The sequence below is a fragment of the Fopius arisanus genome, unplaced genomic scaffold (assembly GCF_000806365.1).
Source record: "Fopius arisanus strain USDA-PBARC FA_bdor unplaced genomic scaffold, ASM80636v1 scaffold00176, whole genome shotgun sequence".
In the NCBI taxonomy this organism is placed as follows: domain Eukaryota; kingdom Metazoa; phylum Arthropoda; class Insecta; order Hymenoptera; family Braconidae; genus Fopius; species Fopius arisanus.
Genome location: NW_011887915.1, coordinates 109,500 through 118,146, shown reverse-complemented (window position 1 = coordinate 118,146; position 8,647 = coordinate 109,500).

The following is an 8,647-nucleotide window of genomic DNA, read 5'->3' as shown; positions in this document are numbered from 1 at the left end:
CCACCGACCACCACCCACCGCCACCCACCGCCACCCACGGGCCCCCGCGACACTAGCGCCGCCTAGAAATTTGAAACTCCCACCATACTCCCCACCCCAACCATACACGCCGCGACACTAGCGCCGCCTGGTGGCAGAAGATAGGAACATTCCCTGAGTATACCCCATACTACTCCTCACAATAACTGATTTGTCTAATTCTAATGATCGCAGGCTCTGATTATTCACTGGTGATGATGATCGCTGTCGGCTGAAGTTTTCAGGGACTTCCAAGAAGTAATTTCCCATAGCGGGTGGAATTGGTTGATTTATTTCTGGTCCTTGCACTGCTAGATTAGCTTGTTGTCGCCGTTGCACTATCATTACACTTTGCCTCAAGTATCTTTCCAGTTGAGGGGCCAAATTACCCTCCAAGGTTGGTCTTGGCATTGCTGGTATTGCTGATTGTGACGCTCTATGCCTTCCTGCTGATAAATTTGGGCGCAGGCTCAGGCTTGACATTGACATAGGGTCCTGATAGTAACCATCAGGTGACTGTCCAGTCGGTAAAACAGCGCTATCGGCTATCAGAAGTCTGTGGTAGGCTTCCAATTATGGTGTGACATCTTCAGTTCCTGGAAGTGGTGTAAATCTCAACTTTCCCAGGGCTCGAGCTCCTCCGACCGTTTGTGGTCCAGCCCAACTAAATTCCATACCAGTGTCAAAGGATACTGCCTCCGGGCCTAATCGAGTCACTTGTTCATAACGGGTGGCTCGATCTATCAGTTCGGCATGAGAAAGTCCGATGATCTCGATTCCAATCACGTCCAGTCGTACCAGCAATTCATCTCGTGGTAATGCAGCAATAGCTCCCTCCACCTCCTGGATTGGAATTGTTACTGGAACAAGATTACTTCCAAAAGCGAATCTCTTCATCTTGACTCAGGGTTATTCTTCCTTGCTCCCAATTCTCTTTTACTCAGCTCAGACTCGTTTGGAGAGGCATTTCATTTTTCGATTCAATGTTCCGTCCATTCCCTCCCAATCGACCAGTATAAGCCGTATAATGCCAGATAAATTTGCAAAAGCCAATTAAAGTTCCCTCAAAATTATACTTCCTATTGTCCAATATTATGTCTCCATTCCCAGTTCTCAATTATGCGTAGAAAAGAATCATCAAATTTTTTACTACCTGCTCTATTTAGGTGAGGAATAATCGTTTCTGATTTTATTGGTTCCCAGTGAATGAAAACTATCAATAATATAATGACGTTTTAGCAATATGTTGGAACGAGGATTTCAAAAATTAAATTTCTGATTTGAATCCAATTGATTCTATATTTTTAGGGTCCCTAGTAATGGTGATTTCCTTATTACAACATTGTCATTCAACTCGAGACGTTAGTTCCCAATTTTAATTTTATCCCGAAACTTTTCTCAAAAAAAATCTACTGATAATTTCCACTGATAGTCACCTCGCCGTCAGAAACTTTATTATCCCTTATTTCAGAGAAGATTCTCCCAAATAATATACTTAATTGTCTGAATGAGAATCATAAAAATATAGGAATTTCGAATTGATCCTAGATTATGATCAGAATCGAACAATTGTTACCGAGGGGAGTGGGGAAGGGAATATAGGAAATACTCGGAAATTCCAGAACAGATAAAATTACCAGGAAAATCAATATTCATAATAATGATGCCAGCTCAGATAATCCCCTGGAATTCGAGCATTGTTTCCCTACTCCGCTCTTATTCATTCTACGCAACAATTTTCTCCATTGCTTCATTTTCACTCTCAGTTACTTAAATTAATTACCAACAAAGATCTGTTTTATCTACCAGATTTAATAACCGTTTTAAGTGGCTCTATTCGAATTCAATTTAATTATTCCCAGTTGCATTCACTCAATAAAAACAACTAGTATACCAACCGATAGTGACTCGATGTAATTCTATTGCTCAATAGGAAAATTAGCCTATTCCAAAAAAAATCGCTTGTTCGTCAGATTAGCTTCTTTAATTTCGTTTGGGCAACAAGGTCCTAACAGAATATCCTTGTAGTGTGGGATCGAATTTCCGATCCTTAGACGTTGAAGTCTTAAAAGGTAGGTTGCGTGTTTTGTAACGAAGTGGATTATTTACTACAATCCACACCGTTTGTAAATTCTCTCAATTAACCCCTCTGGCTAAGTTTATCCCAAAGTATCGTTGAATCCCAATAAAATGATTAGATAGTTCAAAAAAAGGATAAGACGGGGATTGAGTTATTTGGATTTAATTAACAAATTGATCTTTTCAACTGCTGTACAATAAGTTTGTGATAATTCTACATCTAGAATTATCACCACTCATCCACTCGAGTTTCCCATAGGACTAATTATCCTCCGGTTCGGATTATTTACCAGTTTTGCCGCGAACTACTTACCCGCAACACTCGAATTCCCTGTAACCGAAATATAACTAAAGTACTCAGGACACGTGGGTTTTGTCCGTACTCAATAATGCGGTTTCCTCTCCTGACTACAATTTAATACAGTTAGAGAGCGTTAGGCACTCTTCGGTGACCCTCCAGAAGATGTTCACTTCACGTAAGTGAACTTGAATTAGCTTAAATTTAATTATATTTTAAGTGTCACCACTGTTCGAGCTAACGGGGAAGGCGGCCTGATCCAGAGTGAGTCAAGATGGCCGCTAAGGGAGTCCTGTTCATCTCTTCCATTCCGGTGATTCCACTCTAGCCAATGGGAGAGCTCCGCGTGTTAGGTTGTTCCCTCTCTGGGTCAAGTACAGGGATAATCAATCAAATATTGACCCACCACGCCCTCTCTGACCTTTAATTAGATTCGGGTCGTTCTGCTCCGGTTCATCCAGTGGTTCTAATTGGTCGGGTGGTTCTTGTCCTTCCACAAGTGGTTCCAGGTGGAGCTCCGATGTCCTTGGATGGTGTTGTTATAATTCTGGGTCCTGATTTACCGACATCCCTCACTGTTGTTATGATATATTGTTCATAACTATTTCCCCGTTATTTGGTTGTTTGGACCCAATTCGACCTCTTTGGTGGCTTCCACTATTCCACTGGACTAGTGACGGTGCTTTCAATCCAGGTTATGGAGGATTTCTTTAACTCCAAGTATTGACCTGGTGTTCCTAACCTCTCCCTGTCATTTGAATTCCTGGGTCTTTGGGGTAACGGCCCGATCTCGATTTCACCCCCCCCAGACGAGGGTCCTCTCCAACAGCAGAACTCCCACTGGCAGAGTGCTGTCGTCATCTCCCAGTCTCCAGTGCTTCCAGGAACTCTCCAAATCCGTGATGAGATTTGTTGCTATTCTTCAACGCGGGTGTTAACATTTTCTAGCCTAGTAAATCCGGGAGAAAGAAGGTACGGAGCTCCCAGTTCGCTCATTTCGTTAGTTCTTAATCTTTTATTATTACTTCTAGGAACGAGGGTTCACCTCGTGACAATATTAACAATTGATTCCAATTGTTAAAGGGTCATTTACAAACATTAAATTATCTGTTTAATTAATTTATGATTAAAATGTTCGAATTCTAAATATTGAAAAATTAACTAAACTAAAATAATTAATTTGGTTCTTATATTCAAATTATTGAATTATTAACAATCGATTACAATTGTTAAAGGGTAAGTCACAAATATTAAATGACTTGACGCTCCTTGATTGACTTACAAGCACGGGCTCCGTCCTAGCTCATGCGCCACCGCTACGGACCCGTGCGGATGAATTCCGTAAGCGCAGACAATTTCCCCTATACTTACGGGTTTTATGCCCTAGAACGGCCCACCCAAACAGCGCTAGCGAATAGTAACGCTCTCGAAATAAAACTCTTGAAAAAGTGAATTCTTATTCGTTGCTATGGAGTTATTTTTGTAATAGTGTAATAAGTGAAAAAAGTAAAAATCTCATCAGAAAGATCAACCGCGATTTATATAATGTATCTAAGAATACTTTTGCAAAATAGCGTGCGTTTAAAGGGGAAAAAAGCAATTGAAGTTTTTTTAAGAGGTTAGGGGCGAGTTGTTGGGTGAAATATAATACACAACAGCTCTCTGCCTGTGACGTCAACTTGACAGATACGCTATCGCGTATCTTGATATCATACACGAGAGCTCTCTGCCTGTGACGTCAACTTGGCAGATACGCTGTCGCGTATCTTGACTAAGACCCTTGATCCATCACACGGTAATCCAGAGGTGGACATGGCTAAAGTGCTTACTTCTATGTCGGGAAATCACTTTTCGGCGATGCACTCCATAAGTCATAGAAAATCAGTCCCCCCAATTCTACACGAGTGATAAGGAAAAGGAGTGTTTCTAGTAGCATTCGATTTTAAAACAATTTACGCCAGTTAGGTCCATGCGATGAGTCAAATTTTATATACATATAAACGGACGAAATTTTTTCGGCTAGATGTCCCGAAATTTCCCTTTGACGCCCGTTTCCAGGATGCAAGTCGGCTTTCAAAACGCAAAACACACATGGCCATCGAGCGGTGGGTGTAGCAAAAGTGTTCACCACTAGATGAGGAAACCACTTTTTTTTTATACATTCGTACAATTCAGAGATACAGAATGTGATCGATTGCCCGCAACGGTCCAGGCGTACTACGAGGACACGAACGTGCTTCGATCGAAGTTTCCTCGATCACCAGAGTCGATTGAATACCGACATTAGATAGTGATCCACTATTTGGCAATTCACTCGAACAGTCAGAGAAATTAAGATCATCAACCATTCTCTACAGCGGAACAGGCATAATATAAGGAGGCCACCCAACTTTTCCCAGGTGCATCCGAACTTTGAACGAGCTCGCGAGTTACATTTTTGTAATGAGTGAAAAGTGACATTTAGATGAACAAAATTTTAGCAAGTAGAGTGCCTGCGCCAACTGCTGACCGGTTTTGACCCTCCTTTTGTAGATCTCTTTTTGCTGCAACTTTTACTACTACAGCTGACACTATATTTACTATACAGCTGACGGTGAAATCCCGGAGCTGTATGTTTCTGTTCGTAATAAACAGACAAAAGAATTGACTTATGTCAGCACCATGGATCCGAATGTTGAACCGTAGATTTATCCATTGTATTTTCCACATGGAACGAGAGGGTGGCATCAAGATATACAATGTGTCAATCGTAATGGACGAGTTACTCGCAATGCTTATATTGAATATGGAATGGCAGATCGAAACGATAATGTAATCCTTAAAGGCGGTAGACTTTTTCAGCAGTGGGTAGTTGATAGGTATGTCAAAGTCGAAAAAGACAGAATAACTTTTGATGAATTGAATCAAAAGCTACTGCGTGCGGATACTTATCAACGTTTAAAAGACCATTTAGAAAGGAGGGCGAATGATAGTAATGCTGAAGTTGGAAGAATGGTCATTATTCCGTCATCATGCATTGACTCTCCTCGGAACATGATTCAATTGTATCAAGATAAAAGAACCGTTGTGAGAAAATTTGGTAAACCTGACTTATTTATAACATCCACGTGTAATTCTAATTGGCAAGAAATTCGAAAGAATTTATTGCCCGGGCACACAGCATCTGATCGACCAGATATTGTCTCCCGGCTGCTCAACCAGAAAAAAGAACATTTTTCAACAGGGACTTGGAATGAAACTCTGGAACGGAACGAAATTGCCGTTTTTGCATTTCGTGCCGTGGAACGTTTGAGGAGCGAAACGAAACTCGGAACGAAATCTCTAGAACGTTCCGGCTTGGAACGAAACTCGGAACGAAATGTCTGGAATGTTTGGGCTTGGAACGAAACCCGGAACGAAATATCTGGAACGTTTCGGATTGGAACAAAACCCGGAACGAAACATCTGGAACGTTTCGGCTTGGAACGAAACCCGGAACGAAATGTCTGGAACGTTTCGGCTTGGAGCGAAACCCGGAACGAAATGTCTGGAACGTTTCGTCTTGGAACGAAACCCGGAACGAAACGTCTGGAACGTTTCGGCTTGGAACGAAACCCGGAACGAAAATCGCGGAACGATACAGCTTGGAATACAATTCGGAACGAAATGTCTGGAGCGTTCCAGCAGGGAATCAAAGTGTGAAAAATTTCTCGCTTGGAATGTTTGTGAGAAGCCGTTTTAAAGCAATCTCCTGATTTTTATTAATTAAAAAACGTGTTTTTTCAATTTTCTTTCTCATTCTAAAAATCGTTTTAAATATTTGAAAAAATTTGAAAAAAGCAAAAAGCCTTCAAAATGATAGAAAATTATTTTTTCTCATTCTTTCCTCGCTAAATTCGGTTTTGCATCACACTTTATTACAACACCACGCGAATTTGGGATACATTTCCGTGAATTTTTAACGATAGTATGTGGACGGATTTGCACGAGATTTGGAAAGAGAATATAAAACTATATACAAATGAAATTTCCTCCGCAGTGAACTATTAGATTTTTCTTTTCACTGCATTTTTTATATTTTTTTCCAAATCAAAAAAGTTGCACATGAAAATATTATCTCGCACCCATTCAATAGTCTCGTTTATCGAGAAAATGACATTTCTACGGAAAATAAAGGCATTTTGATGAAGCGAAATTTCAATTTTTTGGGTGATCTATTTGTTATGAATAAAATAACAAAAATTGGATTCCCCTGGCTATTGGGATCAATTGCACCATACAGATCTCGTACGGAAGGGGTTATGAGGCAATGGTGATGCTCTCTTCTGCCTCTCTCTTTTGCTTATTGTAGGAAAGAGAGAAAGGTGGATAAATCTGGCTATTCACTGATGACATTTCAGGAAGCCGCTACGATTTTTTATTTTTTTTTTTAGTTTTTACGAGCGTAAATCCCGTAAATATTAACCGATATAACATTTTTTTTTTTCAAAATCATAGCGTATCGAACTACGTAATCGTAGTTCCATTCTCCGCCGAATTTCATTCCGGGTTTCGTTCCAAGCTGGAACGCTCCAATAATTTCGTTCCGGGTTTCGTTCCTAGCCGAAACGTTCCAGACATTTCGATCCGGGTTTCGTTCCAAGCCGAAATGTTCCAGACATTTCGTTCCGGGTTTCGTTCCAAGCGGGAACGTTCCAGACATTTCGTTCCGAGTTTGGTTCCGAGCATTTCCTTCCACGACTTTCATTCCGAGTTTCAGTTCTAACTCGGAACGATACAATTTCGTTTCGTTCCGAGCCCCTGGAACGAAATTCAAACCGGAATGCGTTCCAAGTCCCTGTTTTTTAAAAAAAACCTCGTGCAAGTCCAATTATTTAGTCAACTACTTGCTTATGAATGGGTTGTTGACCATCGAAAGCGTGAGTTGCCTCATATCCATTTGTTATTGACATTGAAGGCAGATCATAAAATAACAACGCCGGGTGTGGTTGATGAATACATTTCTGCAGAAAGCCCAGAGCTCAATGATGATCCCACTTTGCATGAAACAGTCATGAGACAGATGATTCATGGTCCATGTGATAATTGGTGTAAAGATGGAAGAAGTAAGTGTACGAAACATTTTTCCAAAGACTTTCGGGAAGAGATAATCATGGACGAAAACGGTTCTCCATCTTATTGCCGTAGGAATACAGGTGTTTATAACCGTCCGAATGATGGTATATCAGATAACCAATGTAAAATTCAAATATGTAGTGCCTGATAATCGTAAATTATTGAAATTGTGTGATTGCCACATCAATGTAGAAGTAATGAGTAGTATTAAAGCTGTAAAGTACCTGTATAAATATGCAATGAAAGAACATGATGCAGCTGCTATTGAAGTGTGCGATTCCGGTAGTACTGAGAATGTAATTGAACCCGATGAAATTCGAAATTTTGTTGAAACAAGATATGTTAGTCGTGTTGAAGCCTGCGATCGCATATTGAGTCATTCGTTATAAGACAGGACATTCCCTGATGAGATTACCCGTACACTTACCTGGTCCACAAAATGTAACGTTTAATGGTGTGGCTGATGAAGCCGCTATACGAGATGCTCTAGAAAAAACAACTATGTTGAGTGACTATTCAAATCAGCGTGATCCAAATGCAAGGAAATATACATATGCAGAAATCCCTTCTCATTATGTATTCAAAAAAGCGAAAGAAACAAATAGAGGTAAATGGGAGAAACGGAACGCACATTTCAACGTGATTTGACGAAAGTACTCTGCTGCACCCAGTCAAATCGAACTGTTTCACCTTGGTCTATTACAGATAAAAGTGAAAGGGACAGCAAGTTTTGAAAAACTCGCAACAGTTGATGGACAATGATGTGATACGTTTGATGATGCCTGTTCAGCGATGGGCCTTATCACAGATGACACAGAATGGGAACGTGCAATAAGTGAAGGAGAAACTTGGATGATGCTTCTACAACTTCGATGATTCTTTGCTCGTATATTGATTTACTATCATAGGCCAGTAAAATAAGACTCGCGTTTAGACTTGATACCACCCAAAAAAGCCCTGGCAGCCTGAAATTGCACTAAAATGTAGAGGAAATTCCCCTGATCATCATATAAAAAATCTGCATCTACACGTTGAGCAGAAATATGCTGTGACCTTGTCCGGGGAATGAAATATATTAATTCCCTGTGAAGGCACGATTTTTATGGAATAAATAGGAAATCTTATTTTATTGGGGTAATTACTTTAACGTTAGGGGGG